The 17,799-nt window shown below is 38.5% G+C and overlaps 1 pseudogene; it reads right to left on the bottom strand.

The window, feature by feature from the left end:
* Positions 1 to 5,738: 5,738 nt before the first annotated feature.
* Positions 5,739 to 7,048, bottom strand: LOC140944367 (uncharacterized; annotated as a pseudogene).
* Positions 7,049 to 17,799: the final 10,751 nt, after the last annotated feature.

Below are 17,799 nucleotides of genomic sequence, written 5' to 3'. Positions count from 1 at the left end.
TCTGAAATCCCAGCTGCGGATCCAATTTTTTTTGCTGCTAAAGAGTACATACAAAGGGCTCAAAGTGTATGGAACTAATCCATAGATGCACTTCTCAATCACTTAAGCAAAAATCAAGGGCACTACATGAAAAGTGCAGCAGCTCAAAATGAAGATAAACTTGAGGGGTGTAATAAAACAGTAAACTGCTAAAACATACCTGTCATCTTGAACTTGAAATTTTCTCCCTTTTCTCTAGTGATTGCACGATACATACTGTGAAAATTACTGATAAACAACCACATTGCACTTTTTCTCCTACTATAAACTTAATTTTTTGCTCCCATTTTGAAAATCCAAGAAAAGTCACCATAAAAGCAGTTAAATTTACAAATGTATTTACCAGGACTTTTTTTAGCTCATTTTGGATAGGCCTGGTTTTGAGTAGACAAGGACGGAGTGTGAGACTAGAATGCAGACCCCTGTTGTGGATGTCACCGGGGAATGCCAAATTCTGTATGATGATCTATAGCAGCTGGGTCTGTAAAGAAAAAAGTGATAAGAGTAAATCCAATTTCATATTTAATTTATTTTAATTACAATTTACCAGTTAATGCATACAAAATTAATACCAAGTGAGTGGATGGTGGTAGGGTGATACTAACCTCCCACAGGAAGACTACCCTCTATTGTTATTATTATTTTTTTGGGCAGGTATGGTTGAAGCCTCGTTTGAGAGTTTTGAGAATGAAATAGAAAGATGTTAATACTGTAGCTGTGCATTTGAAAATCCGATTCAGACTTATCGCAAAAAAGGCACCTTGGTTTGAGTGGTTGTTGGTCAGCTGCATTGTATCTAGGGGCATTTTGTTGCTATGAGGTATTTTTTAACTAATGGAATTTTCTTGCAAAGCAGGTTGCCCTCCCAATTCCCATGATTCATTGCTGTATTTATCATTAACAGACTTGGCTATCAGGTCAAAGCACAAGCTTGAAACTTTTATAATAATGACGACATAAAATTCCTGAGTCCAGTCACTGATGTAACTAAAATAATGTCTTTCCATGTTTGTACTGGCTGCCAGTCCCTTTGCTTTCTTACAGGGTTCACACAGTCTTGAAAAGTCCTTGAATTCCATTTTTCCTTGAAACGTCCTTAAATTGTTGTGTAAGTCCTTGTATTTTCTTCAACTTTGAATTTAGTGACTTGGAAAGTGTTCTTTGATGCTCTTCGGTTGTTCAAGACAGAATGTGAATCATAACTCAGACAGTTTACAGGTTATTTACACGAAGTGCTCAACGTTTTATGCAATAATTAACTATCAGTCTAAGACAAGTGAACTGAAAAATGTAGAGAAGTTGGTGAAGCAAACAGTTCAATCCTAAAAGCCTTATTAGAATAGACTGGGGAATGCATTTTTCTACAATCTGTGAAATTATATTCCTAGTAGGTGGTCCTTGAAAAGTCCTTGAAAAATGGTTGCAATTTTTTTAATGAACCCTGTCATAGGGTAAGGTACTCTAAACTGTGTACTTTGGAGACCACATGTAAAAGGGAGACAACCCCTAACTCATCATGATCAATGACTACCATGTGTAGCTCACCATGAGCATCAAACTAGACATCATGCCTGTGACGTTTTTTTGGTCAAATAGAACAGAAATAGGCCAGCTGAGTAAAAATGTATTCACAAGAATGTTAGAATAAGCAGCTGAGAGGACTACATGGTTACATCAAATTTTGCATTTTGTATTGCAGCAACATCAAGAATAATAATTTATATAATTATATTAACAAAAAAGCCCAAAATTTAGTACAATATGGGTTACCCTGAAAAAGTACTCAAAAAGGCCTTGTCTAGTTGTTGACCCAAGCACATGTACAGTGCGGAACATTTGTTGCATTTTAATTGGGTATGATAATTATTATGACAAGAACATTTTCAACTGGTTGGATTCTTGTTCACGGATATGAGAGGAATACTAATAAAGTGCAATGCTATTAATCCAGTTTATGTTTCATTTAGGAGTGTGGGGTTGTCTTTAAGATAACAGGCCACGGTTTGCTTGGGTTATGGCTGTTGAAAGCTTCTTGTTCTTGTAGCTTGTTTTTTTATGCAAGCACATCACTACATCACAGTACTGTACTTGATGTTTTATTCAGCCGCTTGGAGTTGTCCCTAAGGTATTGGATAACAGTTTCCTTTAAAAACCACATAACTTGATTGTATTGTAATTGTTAATGGTACAATTTACCCGGATGGATTCGTGGTGCAGGAAATTAAAGCAATACTGATAAAGTACAATGCTTTATTTATTTTGTGTTCCATTCAGCAGCGTAGGGTTGTCCTTAAGATACTGGACCACGGTTTGCGTGGATACTGGTTGCCCTGAAATTCTTTTATTCTTGTAGCTTGTTTTGGCTTAAGCATGTAAAAAATCTTTACACCTACAGTACTGTATATATTTAAACGTTTTGTTAAGCTGCTTAGGGTTGTCCTTAGCTTGGATGATGGTTGTCCTGAAGTTCGTTTTCTTAAATATTGGAGCTTGATTTGGTTAACCACCTCGGTCTATCAATCTCTCTCACCCTTTTTGGGCTATAGCCCTTCTGTACACATTTTTTGGATAACACAACCCCCATGAGACCTTTGAAATGCTGACGAGATGTCCCAAGAAGCATTTACCAGAGTGTAAAGGTACCTACTATGTGTAGGGAGAATAGACATTGATGGTTTTGCTGTTGGTTGGGCTAAGTGGACTAGTACGTAGTGACATTTTTGACCTTGAATTTCTTCATGAGGGATTGGCTTTGGAATATGCTCATTCTGACCAGAACACTTCCCACATTGTAATAGGCACCAGCTGCAAAGGAGGAAAAAATTGCTTGAGTCAATTGTCACTGCAGCACAGTTATAAAGGCTCAGATGTGATTAAGTCTGCCAAATCAATTGGGCAATATGCCTAAGAGTTTTTGAAAGATAGTGAAGATGCATCTCTTTACTTTCCAACTGACCAATGCTACATCAATACATCCAGTTATTACTGTACAAGACCTTGGGTATCTAAGACTCTGTTCCGTTGTGATAATTGGATGAGATTTTGAATAATGTTTCCCCGTTTGTGTGTTTTCATTCAGACCTGCAAGAAACGTGGATCAGATACGTGGAGGGATTTTTTATCCCTCAATATTTTGCTTACATGACATTAATGTTCAGATGGGCTTAAAAAGCTAAGGAAAATGGAATTGAACATGTACAATATTAGAAATTATACAGAAGGAAAAGAGAGTGGTTGGTTGCAAAAGATAGACAGCAGAAACTTCCAGAAAGGCAGAAAGGTTATTTGTCTGTTCAGCTCCTAAGATTGAAGAGTTTTGACTGGTGAAATTTAAGGTGATTTTCTGGCTTGGCATCTGTCTTAGATGGAGTGGCCTGTAATAGTGAAGTGATCTGAACTGGTAGTAGGCTGATCAATGTGGTGTTGACTTGTGGCTTTTTGGATTGGAAACTGAACCCCATAATAATAGGTTCTTGTACAAGGAAAAGCTCCTGGTATTTAGGAGGGGAGTAGTCACATACATTGTTGCAGTAGTCGTATGATACGCAAGGTGATACTGAAATGCACACTTCTCTTAGAGTAACAAGATAAAAAAAGGTAGCGATTATCCCTGTGTTGATTATAGTCAATCTTAAAAGATGTTGAGGAGTTCTTTTGATTTTCTTTGAGAGACTGAGCTTGGAGTACGAGAGTGAGCTTAAAGTATGGTTTCTTGGTTTACTTCATGAAATGTTTTGTTTGGGCTTTATTAAGTGGTTAAAGTTAAAAAAGTTCACCTATTAATAGTTGGGAAGAAGCTGGGCCTGATTTGAATTGTGTATTGGTCCTTCAGGCGGACTAACAAAAGGTTGCTATGGCTTGCATGCCATGAGTCTTCAACCTGAGCCTCAAGGCTAGTCAATTGGATTGTGGGTCTTCTCCTTACTCACAAATGGATCCAGTCCTTCTTTATTGCTGAGTGTAATAATGAATTAGTGTAATAATGCTAATGATACTATGTAAGTGCACAGACAGTGATGGTGCATATTACAATACGAAGGCAGGAAATAAAAGATATAAAGGCTACTAGTGGTATGAAGAATGAACCATATTTAAATCTATGGTAAGAAAAAGAAAGAAAAATATTCCTGACGACCTGTGTTGCAATTGTTGTTCAAATGTCTCTCTTTTAATGGTAATAAGACTATTCATGATGCTTAGGCCAGTTGTAGTATTAAAGGTAAGGTGATCCTCATTTGTGGACATTAGACTGACCACAGTTCTCAACAGCCATTTTAACTAAAATTTTAAAAATGTAATTTAAAATGCATTAAAATGTGTTTGTGAAAAATACCTAAGGTTAAGTGTTATAAGGAGTTATTTTAATTATTGTAAAGGCTCTTGAAATTGTTTTAAAACTGGCACTTATAATTATTGTCTAAAAACACATTGAGAATTTTTCCCTTTACGTTATATGATTCTTTTGTGTCAGCATTTGTTAGAAAATATATATCAGAAAGCAATGTCACTATTCCGCTTGTAAGATACGCATGCAAACGTCATGCAAGTAAATGACGCACACAGGCTAAGTAAACAACAACTCATTGATGGTTTAATAAGGGGGGGACACAGGCCTGTGGCAGGTTATGGCGACTTCGGGTTATGCGCACAAAATAACACAAGCCTTACTTATTGCCCCACTACCGTGGGGTAGGACAAGAGTCTTGGCAGAGCCTTTCTTATCTCCCCAGCGCTGCACGTGCTGGATCGGACAAGATTAAGGCAAAGGAATAGCTCAAAAGATAGCAGGACACAAGCAATGCCAAAAGCTTGGGGGAAGTCGCAATGCAGACTTAACCGCACCACAAGGAGTGACCCACCAAAATTTATTGAGACATAACATAACAACTCCCCCAAAGGGAGGGAGGGCGTATAACAAAACTTTTTCAAATGATTGCTCTTGGGCAAGCTAACCAAATATTGACTAGGAGTGGCATTGGCAATGCTTTATAGTCAGACAGTGTCCCAAAATACGGCCAATAGGCACAGTTGTACCATAAACTATCTCAACTTATCATGACTAAGGTCTAGCCATGAATAGATCTGATCCAGCGCTGCACAGGCTGGATCGGACAAGATTAAGGCAAAGGAATAGCTCAAAAGATGGCAAGACACAAGCAATGCCAAAAGCTTGAAGGAAGTCGCAACGCAGACTTAACCGGCACAGATACATGCAATGCATCCCCCCAAGCAACAACAAAAAACTAAATAAACTTCCCTGACACGCGAGCCATTTTGGGAACAGCAGAAAGCAAGACTGTTTCAGGAGTGCGAATAATATACACTTGATAACAGTCCAAGGACCAATGACCTAAAACTTTTATTAACTAGTCTGGTAAGCCCATAGCGGCCGCAGCAGGTGCGGCCGCTATACGAAAACTGTGACCTTTTAGACTCTCATATGGGAGTCCCGCACAGCAAGCAGAATCCTGAAGTAAATGCGTAACAGAGGAACGAGTGAGAAGCCGACCCGGCTGAAAGTAAAAAGGGGCCGAGGCCGAGGCTGGGCAAGCATACAATACTGTTGCATAGCGGAAACAGGGCACAATAGAGAAGAGCACCGAACTGACAGGAGAGATTGCCCCTGTCTAAAACTGTCAGTTTTAGACGATTTAAGTTGAGAAGCATGTGCTGCTGGCGAGCCAGACTTGGTGAGAAATTCACGCAATCAGTGGTGAGGTTAAACTGGGAACTAAAATTACGTGCCCCTGGGTACGTAAACTCGCTACAACAAAGAAAGGCGAAAAAAGCTGGGTTAAATGCAGTCCAGATCATGAAAAAATCCCAAACATCCAACCAGCTCTCAAGGACGGTACGGATAGCTAACAGGACCCAGAGGGTGACCGGCTGACGACTTTTGTGAGAACAACCCTGGTAACGAAGAATGCCCCGTAAAATCTTTGGTAAAAGCAGCTTGCCCTGTAAGGGGTCATTGTAACCTGAAACTATACGTAGATTCCGGACGGCTGCTAAGTATATTTTGATTGTGCAATGTCGAACTGTGCGAGCTAAATAAGACGCAAAATAGATGTGTCCCCTCCGAGGCAGGTAAAATATCACCTGTTGGAGATGTAAGTCTGTTCATAAGGCAAAATGAGATAAAACGCTTTTCTCCGGATGTATAGGTGCGTTTGGTGTTCCATGATAAGGCCCAGTTAGCATACCTTAGAACTTCATCCTTCAGAGGGTCATGAACGAAGGAGGGATGAAACAAGGGGTCTGGTTGGCATTGGTGGCGAGATTCCTGAAGCGTTCGACCTGGAAAGGTGAGATGGCGTCAGCAATTCTGTTATCTACCTCCAGAACTTGGCGGGCCCTTACCAAGAAGTTGTGTTTCGTGGAAATGAGAACCAAAAACCAGACCAGATCCATCACCTTGGGAGCTTTTGAGTGACCCGAGTTGATACTAGCCACGATGCTTTCATTGTCGCACCCAAATTGAAGGTGTTTACCCACAAAATGGGGGTACCAGAGGGCGCAAGCGATAACAATAGGGAAACGTTCTTGCCATTCAATTCTAATCCCTGTCTTCTTGTTGATAAGGAGGTGAGGCGGCCAGTGCCCTTGGAACCATTTCCCATTAAAATACCCCCTGAACCCAATGGTGCTAGCTGCATCTGTGTACAATTCAAGGTCAGGGGAGAAGGTAACAAAGGAATCAAGGAAGAAGGAGCGCCCATTCCAGTGGGTGAGAAAAACTTTCCACATGGTAATATCCCGTTGCAATTGCTTGTTTAAGCTGATATGGTGAGCTGGGAACACCCCTTGTGAGATTGATCATGTGCTAGAGAAAGGTTTGCCCGGGGACCACTACATTACAGGCAAATTGCAAGGTGCCAATAAGGGACTGGAGGTCCACTAGATGGGCTGAGCGGTGGGCACTAAAGGAATCAAGGAGCTGACTAATCCGAGCTAGCATATCCTCCGGCAACCTAGCTGCCATGCAGGTACTATTGAGCACAATCCCCATAAATTCCAAGACCTGGGAGGGGCCCAGGGTTTTGGCTGCTACTATTGGTACCCAGAGGAACGTGAACACATTTGGAAGGGTACTAAAGTTCTCTAAGCAGGCCAGCTTAGAAGACTCTACGATAAAGAAGTCGTCCAGGATGTGGATAACATGGCCCAGGCTGTAGTTGTTTTAACATCCATTCTAAGGCATCAGAAATTAAGAGGAAGGGTGAACTGTGGAGCCCAAATGGGAGGTACAGATCTACATAGTAACGTGATTACCATTAAATACCCAACAGGTTCCAATCATCCGGGTGAATAGGCATAATACGGAACGCCGATTTAAGGTCGGTTTTAGCCATGTACGCCCCGGGACCCAAGGACTTCAGAATGCTTATTGCATCGTCTACCCGTACATGCTGAAGAGAATAAGGGTCCTTTGGAAAATGATTGTTTATGCTGTCACCCAGGGGATAGGATAGGTGATAGATAGTGCACCATTCCATGGAGTGCTTTTTTGGCACCACGCCAATTGGGTGGCACTGGAAATTGGGGAGTGGGGGTTCATTACTGAACTCAAAATACTGAGTAAATCATTGCATCCAGATTGACCCATTATAGTGAGTAAACTCAAGCAGAGATATTGAGTAATTATTACTCGTTAATACGAGTAAGTTTACTCAGAATGAGTAAGTTTACTCAGAATGAGTAAATTTACTCACAAGCCTGAGTTAAAATACTCAATTGCTGAGTAAAACTAACTCAAAAGTAGAGGTAAAATTACTCAAGACAAATGCATCCAAATTGACTCTTTACTTTGAGTAGACTGGTCTTTTACTTATAATACAGGTAAAAAATACTCGAAATTTCGAGTTAACTTTAATTTCACTCTTATCCTGAGTAACAAGAATATACTCAACCGACTGAGTAAAGTAAATGATTATATTTACACTATATTTTGAGTAAAACAAAACTTAATTGAAACTGCGTGAGATGAACCGATGCCTTGAGCCTGAAGTTTAATTTGTATTCTACAGAGGGAAAGTCTGGTTGTCCCCTATACTGTATCACGTTTCAACACACACTGTTGTACTTATAAGGTTCTGAGTAAAAACGAAATTCATATTATATTTACAATCTAGATGTACATTGCTTTGGACATAAAAATCTTGCTGGAGATCTTTTATAATATAAAACGGGTATTGATCTCTAGATATTAAGTAAATGCCAAAAATAAAAAATTTACAAACACTTGAAATTAATGGGTTTCTCAACGGTTTTTCAAGAGTTTTTTTTAAACTGCACGAGTGTGATAGTCCATTGTAGGGCAAGACAATTATCTGACTTGGGGTGCTTTCCATGAAAAAAGAAAATTGAATGAAATTGAAGGCTGCAAAAAGGACCAACTAAGTCACATTTCTTTGCTTCTAGATTTCACAGCCATGACACATTTGGAACTAAGAAAAATCCCAAAGTGGCCAGGGATGGACACAAAATTGCTGAAAATAGAACCATAAATTTTGGCGGGACAATACTTTCTATGGAACGATAATTTCAACTTAAAAAATATTACATAATGGAAAGAACCCTCTGCCAAAACTAATTTCAGGGCTGTCACTTATTGCAGGGGCCAGTGATTTTCCCTGGTTACTATGAGCGCGACACCCGGAAATAGAACAGAAACAACTCCCCAGCTGTTTGATTCACCTCTTCTAACTGTATGTACCAAGCAATGTTAGTGACAGCCTTGTCAGTTATTTACAGAAAATGCCCACTACACATTCCCCTGCAATTCCTGAATAGAATTCACAAATGAAATCAGGGAGGATGGCAACTTTTTGCCATCCTGAATGTGTAATATACATTTTTGTAGAAACAAATAAAAATTGGTTAAACCAGGAGGATAATTGAACATAAACACATAATATGTTGCTAAAAGGGCAAGTGCTGCTTCAACCATAGATGCCTCAAAGCAGCATAAAATCTGCTGGTCAGCAGCAATGTAAATTTTTCCTGGCAAATCCAATGTCCCAGTGAAGATAAGGAAAGGGAAGGCCTTCTCCTTGCGCTGAGCTATATTTTTAGCACTTGTTCCTTCCTGCCAAAAGAAAAAAACAAAGAATTGTGTAATTATACATGTACTTCCAGTTCAAGACGTCATACATGTAAATGATATTTATACCACAATCTACCCATCTTTTACCAACAATACAAAATATCATTAAACTGCATGTTTCCTTTAAATCAAAGGGGTGGTGAAGTTATATACAGTAAAAGTAAAATCAGAGCTCTGGTTAAACCAGTATTCAATTTGATTCATAATTCCTGTCTTAATTCTAACCTTACACGTTTCTCATAGGAAACCAAGGAAACATGATTTAATCTGAGAATGGATTTACCCACAGTACAGCATATACACTTGTACCTCCCAACTATAAAGCACATTCTCTATTTGCATGAGCACGTGTCACATGCCATTGGTTAAATCGCTTACTCCTTAGAGAATTAAAACTCCCTAACTCCCCTGCACATGACAGGTCAGATGTACTGCATGCACCTAGAAACCCTGGGATTAATCCATGTACCTGAACTGCACAGACTAAGCAAGTATTGTCTCTTTTTTCACAGTAATAGCCAAAAAATTTTAAATTTTTTAGTTAGAGGTACAATAAAACACTTTGACATGAGTTTGAGTCTACCTCCTCTACGAACAAAAAATATACAGGGACAGTATCTTGTTTTACTGCCCCTTCTGTTCAGAAGGTTCATAATTATACTGTACAGTGTAGGTTAATGTATAAATCTGGATTAAAAATTAAGTTACAAAGCACCCATTATCATTAATACTTACTGAAATAAATTCAACAAAGTCCTTATGTTGGCAAGCCCCAGTCCTCGCCTGAAGCATAAGTGGAAGCACAGCCATTGCAACCTCAGCTTTCTCAGCTAGAATTTCAAACAGCAGGAGCATCATTAATAATTATTCTAACAATGTGATGACGCAACATTTGCATTACTGCCACCTGAGTTGCTCAAAAGCTGGGGCAACCTGCAATAAATCATTATTCAGCTTTAGTTTCCCAGACACTTAAATCCATCACATTTTTTTTTCACCTAAGGTACTGATAAAGCTTGAAATTTTCTGATGAATAACAGTGCTATCCCTTTATCAAAGGTTAGCTAGATCTAGTGAGCAACCTATTGATGTTGTGCTGTCTTCCTTTTCACCAACTGCACGGGTTGCAACAGCCTACAGATGAAGGCTGTTGCTCATGACCTTTGTGACAGTTTTCTGTGCTTTGATCTGATTAAACACATCACTTGTGTACTGTTTGCTTCTACACCACATTTAATTTATTGCATTTGATGAAGGACAATGCAATCTATTCTTCAAGGTATGGTTGCCAATTTTGTTTATGCCCCGAGCAGAGACGCTTTATTAGTTTATACCAAATTCTTCACATTCCTTTGCTTGTTCACACACATTTGTGCCGTTTTTGTCGCCATGTGGAATGCGTCAAATCAAATATGAAACAAAGTGACATTTGACCTGAGTAAACCAAAAAAACTTGAATGCACTTCCTTATCTGAGATTACTACTAGTTTTAATGATAATACCAGTAATTCAATAATATAATATTAATTCAAAACTTATATATTGCACTTTTCACTCTAGGACTTTCATTTTCTTTTTAGTTGTGGAAAAATTTTAACTTTGTCTTAAAGTAATATAGCATTTTCATGCAACTTGATAGGCTGAATCACTGGCAACTTACTCAAATTTTTAAGTATTGTTGCTACTGACATTAGCATGCACAAGACTTTCAGCATATATATCTTCCAATGCAATTCAGACACAATAAAAAACGAACAAGGTATGAGTACCTGGAGTTGGTTCCATTTCTTGGTCATCATCAATATCACTACTACAGTCCAGTCTTTTCCTTTCTTTTCCTTTGCAAAAAAAAAGGACAAAGGGAGCCACTTGTTCAAAATTGGACCGAAAACAATCCATGATGCTGCCTCCCAATCCTAAAATTCTTTCAAATTCTGACACAATCTGGAAAATAAAATCAACAGGTCTTATTTAAAATTTTGTCAACAAAATAGGATGAATATTTATATATTACGTATATTTTGGTGAACTTAAGGTTTTCTCTTTCTTTGATGATGTAACAGAAACTCAGTTAGAAGCCTTCACCATGGCAGTTACCAGTATATAGGTACTTTTATTTACGTTGCTAATTACTGGTAATATAATTATTTTAATTTTAGTCAGCATTTACCTGATTGTAATCAAACAAGGATGGATACTCAGCTTTTAGCAGCGCTAAGTCAGTTTGCTGGTTCATCTGTCGTCTTCTTTCGGGGAAAGTCAGTATGATCCAGGTCTCAATTCTGGTTTTGTCTGGGTTCTTTTTTCTCCACTCTGATGCTAATGCATCTTTATGCCGCTTCATTGAAGCTTCATCCTCCCCTTCTGGGTATGGTGGCTCCCAGTTCAAAGCCCCACGCCTGAATTTCGATGACACTGACTTTCCCCTTGAATTGGCATCCCTTTTTACTCGTTCGTGTAAGATGACTTCAGGGTCATCACTTAGATGTTTCCGTTCATTCCTAAACTTCGAATGCTTTTCACGGAAGCCATACTGTGATTTAAATGGGATATCGTTTTCATCAAGAAAGTTTTTTAGTTGTCGGTACATCAATTTTTCAACTATTCTGTTAAAAATAGATAATAACGAAATAGGCCGATAATTTCCGGGATCAGTTTCATCGTCACTTTTGTAGACAGGAATAAAGACGCCTTCTTGCACAGAGATATTAAAAAAATAGCTCCAGATAAAATATGGATCAGACAAGAGTAAAGACAGTACGTTTTATTTCTAGAAATAGACAGTATTTCACGTTCAATATCTACTGGAGAGACTGCCTCAAAGAAGAAGGAATGGGTGACAAATAGGCAGTAAACTGCAAGAAGAAGGTGGTACGCGCGACGTAAATTTTTCACTAACGGAAGAGAAGTAATTGTTGAAAATAGTAGAAATCTCAAGGGAATCAGTTGTTATGCCCTTGTTAAGGCGCTTTAGCGAAGAAATAGCCCGAGATTTTTTCTTTTTGCCGTTAATAAGGCTATTTACAGGGTTTTCCTGCACTAAAAACCTATGGTATTTGAAGATCCCGTTTGAAGATGACCGGAACAATTATTTAAGTTTTCTACCCAAGGAATTGTTCTTGACTATATAAAGTGTGTATAAGTGAGCATGAGGAGTACCAACATTTGCTTTGCAAGGAGATTACAAGATTGCCCGTTTGCTCTAATACTGGATGGGTTTGTTTTATTACTACTGATCTAGTTGCTGCACAACCACTGAAATCTACTTATCCACCCTTCTGGAAACCTCCAAAAAGGAAAAACTTTCACATGATACACAAAACGCCCAATGTTGAAAGAATGTTCCAATGAAAGAAATGAATGTGACGGATGTATATGAAATAAATCATATAAGTACTGCAGAAATGAAATCATATATTAGGATTGTTATTTTCATTTTGGGGGCTGGTTGCAAACCTAGGCTAGGCAGTGGAGTCTGGTATAGTGTACTTCGAATTTAAAACTTTCTTGTTGTTTCCCTCAATTAATTTCGGATATAAGCTTAGTGATAATCATAAGAGTAAGAAGTAGAGAAGGACATGATAATGTAGCTATACTATCAATTATATAGAAACACATACCTGCTCAGAATAAAAGCCAATTCTGTGATCTAGCCTGTAGCAGCTTCTGCATAGTTTTGCATGGTTTTCTCGTGGACAGTCTCTAAAGCTGTCGTGTTATTTATTAACCGGAAATACACATAGAAGCTCTTATTTAAACCACATTAATGACTAATATTATTTGTAAGCGGTATTTTTTATGAGTTAGCTCATTTCAGAAACAGTGTATACAAAATTCTTTTCACGGAAAAGAGCAAATGGAAAAAAAAAGAACGAGTAGAGAACAACAGAAATATTTAATCTTACAACTTAACTACAGAACTACAGTGATGCATCCCATCACACTCCGCTGGAGGTGTTTAAAAACTTTTCATATTATCAGAGTATTCTACGTCTTACCATTGAGCTCACTGCTGCCTTCATTAGATATTGAATTTGCCAGTTCTATTTCCTACTGCCTATCTGTTACTATGGTCAGACAAAAGAGCTTTAGCGAGAAACCACCAATTTCAAACTGAAGAGATTGCTCCTTCAATCCCAAAAATTCTGTTACGGTTTTTAAATTCGAATACTCTTGTATGTTTGTCTTTGTTGACCAGAACCCGGCTACGGTGATGTTCGATTGCAACTTCTTCGCCTTTTGGAAAAACACTCACTGTCACTTTTATAATTCCACTCGTGGCTTGACCCTATGAATAAACGATGTGTTTGAAATATTACAGCGGGAGGTCTTGAGGCTCTAGTAGGGGACAGTGTTCTGCAAGATGAGCCCTCCGTCTTTTCCAGCTTAAAAAAGTAAGATGACAGGAAATTCTGTAGTTACCTGATGTGTCATAAATTTAATGTGGTTACTTCCTATGTTAGAAAAATTAAAAATGCTCTTTTTTTGTTTGTCGGTTAACCCCATTTACACCCTTATATCATATAAAGATAACAGATTTAAAAACTTATTCTCCTCACCCATGCGAAATGTTGCTGTTGGCCAGTGATTTATCTTATGATTATTTTTTATATAGTCAGTGACTGGAAGGAGAAACAAACATTTATTAAAATTTAACAAGCAAAGGATTCTGGGTAAAGTGCAGTGGTTATAAAAGAGATGACCACAATGTACAATACAGTCCTTTGTCTGTCATTTTCAATTTAACTAACCAACAAAATTTGATCCCCCAGTGGGATGGAAAAAGGCAAAGTTGACCTTACCTCACCAGTCTGGTACAAAGGATGACCCACAAAATTGTTGGCCCATCTTAGTATTGCCCGTAGCATCTAAAGTCCTAGAACGGTTGATCCACAAGCAACTTGCAGATTATTTTGACGAACATATCTTGCTCTGTAAAGCACAATCTGGCTTTAGAATGCACTCAACTGAGACAGCTGTCACCTATTTGGCTGAGGAGATTCTCATTAATATGGGTGCAAGGGCTTGTCACAAGGTCTGTCTTCATTGACCTAACAGAGGCTTTCAACACATTCGAGCTTGACATTGACACCATGGATTGTCCCAAGACATTGTTTACCTGTCTTACAAAACGGAAATTCTCATCATAAAATTTCCAATTATGGCCTTCCCCGCTAAATCCTGAGTGATCTCCCCATATTTCATGAGGGTGGGGGCCTCGTTGGAATTTTTTTTGCCATAAATACGGACGACAACATGGAAACTACACAGCTACAATTCGACAGTAAGGATTTTCTTGGGCCTTGAGACAGGCTCAAGGTATTAAGGAGCAGGACGGCTGTCACCTCCTTGAAAAGTTAAGGGGTAATGGTTCGTGGAGGTAAAACAACTTGCAGTATCAAGTAAAAAGAACAGTAGAGGTCCTTAATAGACTTAAGTATAGTTACAGTGGTGCAATTCACTCAAATTCAACAGTTAATGTCAACTCAAGATTATAAACACAATCCAAATGTAATGTAAGTAACCTCAAAAATGTTTTTACCATCTACTTTTGACATTCCAGACATCTCCGTAAAAGAAACACAGATGTGGGCTTCCACCTCCCTTGAATGAAAATCTTTGTATTCATTGTAGTTTGTCTGCACACCCTTGGCAGCGTTAAATTTCTCTGTACGATTCGTACTGGCCCTTGATGTGCCTATATCACTTGCTGACTTGTCTTTAACAAACATCTCAATTTCCGTCTAGGGACAAATAAAAGAAAAAAAAGCGAACGACCTTTAGCAAGTTGACCGGGTTATTTTCTGAGTAATCTGTTCAGGTTTAAAATAGACCAAAAGTTAAACCAGTTAAGAGTGCAACAGAGTTAATTTTGATGAGTGGATGAACATCACAGTGTGACAAGAAATAATAACTGTAGTTGGATTTAAAACTGGAAAATACCAAAAGTGACTTCCGTAAAATTCCATGGCCATGGAAATGCTTTAAAAAAATGGTTTGAAAATGTCAATTTATTAGTTAATTGCAAATAACTCAGTTAATATACCAAAGTACCCAGAATACTGGTGTATGTAGACACTGTCTAAATTATTAACACACCTTGTATAGTGTAACCTTGGCATGCCAGTCAGCTTGGTCTGGAGGAACTCCCTCTAGTCTATCATAGTTGCTCTCTCCATCTCTCATTGCCCATTCAACATTCCTTGCTCTTTCTTCAAAATGTTGGTCACCGTACACTGGGACCGTAAGAACTACTTCTTTCTTATTCTCTTTGGTGAAACATGGGACTTATTGAGACTGGTAATCTTTCAAGATTTCTACCATCTCTGCGGCTACATTAAGGTTATGGAACTCCATTCCTAGTGAACACTGTAAGAAGAAAAAATAAAAAGCCAAAAAAATTATTCTGAAGATAACATTTAATGAAAACTAGGTGGAAAGGTCAGTCACTATCAAAAACTGTCTTATTCAGGACTAAGCTCACCTGTGTGATCATGCTCCACCTGCTTATTAAATATCATATATTGTTAAAACAAAGCAGAGAGAGCGTTATCATCGTGCTAATGTAGTGATAAACAATAACATTTTATTGTGGTGATTTCTTTGGAACTAACCTAACAGCTAAAGCCTTGCAATATTATTGTTACCACTTTGGATGGAGAAGGGGTGGGGGTAATAAAGGACACTATATTAAACAGAAATGAATAGTCTTAACCATTATCAAAAAAGTTAGAAAGGAGAAAAACATGCCAAATAATAAAATTGTCCTCTTCCCCTTCCCTGTCTGAACAGTGGTGGAACTTTTTAATGCACATACCTTTTCAGACTTTTGTGCCATTTCTTCAATGTACTTGTGGGGAATGTGAAAAATTGCATTCTTTCTGAAGACTTTGAAGGCTGGAAGATATTTTGTGACCACTCTGCTCACAAGCACTGCCCAGTGCCAAACAAGATTTGTCTGATCAAATGAATCTGGCAGAAAATCAATAAACTGGAGGTCTGAGATGGTTTTTTGTGGTTTCATGGAATCGCAGGATGAATCTACCACTTTATCGAGGACAGCATACTAATGGGTCCAGTGAAGAGAGCGGTTGATATGATCTTTGGTTTGGATTCAAGCATTGATATTCAAGTCAATATTATCTGCAACAATCCTATGTTGGGTAATGCATAAAAATATTATTATTATTAGTTTCCTATAAGGGGAGGGGGGTTGACCACGAGTAAAAAAAAATTCACTCATTTCTAGTGATCAAGTTGTTTCACTATGAAGGGATACATAATTAAAAATTCAATTTTGTAATAGGGCAGATGAGGACATCTAGATTACTTGAATTGTGTAACTTTTTTTTGTTGTTTCCTTGCCCACGCCTTTCCGACTACTTCTCTTAATCGTCCAGCCCATACAACTCCAAATGTATCGCTCTTCAGAGATGGTTTAAACAAATTGATACAGGATTTTGTGTTGCCGTGCTCAATGTTTAAGTTAGTTTGACAAACGCGACAGACTTTGTTACAGTTCTCTTTCTTCTTTGGGTGACCGCATTTAGGTTTTTTAATTTCACAACCATCCTCCATAACATTTTGTTTTTCTGGAAAAAAGCTAGTACATGCAACACGAGAACGGGCTTCGCGCCCAGAATTTCCTGCGAATGTTGTTGATTGGATGTCATTTGACAGCTAGACATTTCACAGTCAGCTTATCTTGGCATATCAAATTAGGGGCAGTTTGAAGAAAACAATAGCATCCTGGTAGGCGTTCCTTTCCTTTTCCCCTTGCACGCGCAAATTCCCCCTTCCCCTTCCTCTTCCCCTTTTAACACCAGCCACGAAGGCTAGAAAAAAAAAAGGAATTTCTCCTCATATAGCCATCACTAATAACACTCCCATTCTCTTACAATTCCTTAAGGGAGGACGCAGGGGAGAAGGAGGAGGGGAAGGGCTTTGAAGGCCATTCTGATGATGAAACATTTTGCAAACCTTACACATATGTGACTTAACGGTACTCAAATGCAAAAATAGGTGTTGTATCTATGTATATTGTATTTTAACATTGTTGGATATAATTTCTGTCTGCAAGTGAACACTTCCCCTGGGCTAACCTTCAAAATTTCAACATTGTTAAACTTAAGTGTAGTTTTCCACTACTGTTTCTAACCATTCGTATCCTAGTCATTCCTGTTCTCACTGATTCTTCAAACTGGATCTCCAACTCTCTCAATTTAGCATCTGCGAGTGTTGTATGGCTTGAAAGTCACGAGAATAGCATAGAGCTTGCAATTTCTACAGTTCAACGGCTATAATGAAGCCAAGAAGATGGGTTACACCAATGTGCTTCGTTGAGTAGAATACTTCGAGTACTTCAGAAGGTTTGACATTAATGACCACAAACTTACACCAGTATCAGCAATACCACCTTCCAGTGAGATATATTTTATTTCCCCTTGGAAGCCCCGAGCATACTTAACAAGTTCCTCAAAACCTACAAATTCCATCATTTTCTGCTTGGATGAATTCCCATCATTAAGAGGCTGTTGGTATGCTTCATTGGTAATTTCTGCACCTTTAGTAAGGATATCTATCCAACTCCAACAATAACTACTGCAAGTCAAAGGAGACCATGCTGGACCTTGCACTTGAACCAATGCCTTTCA

The sequence above is a fragment of the Porites lutea genome, chromosome 7 (assembly GCF_958299795.1).
Source record: "Porites lutea chromosome 7, jaPorLute2.1, whole genome shotgun sequence".
NCBI lineage: Eukaryota > Metazoa > Cnidaria > Anthozoa > Scleractinia > Poritidae > Porites > Porites lutea.
Note: the sequence above shows the minus strand (reverse complement) of the source record. Positions and strands in the feature narration are given on the sequence as shown.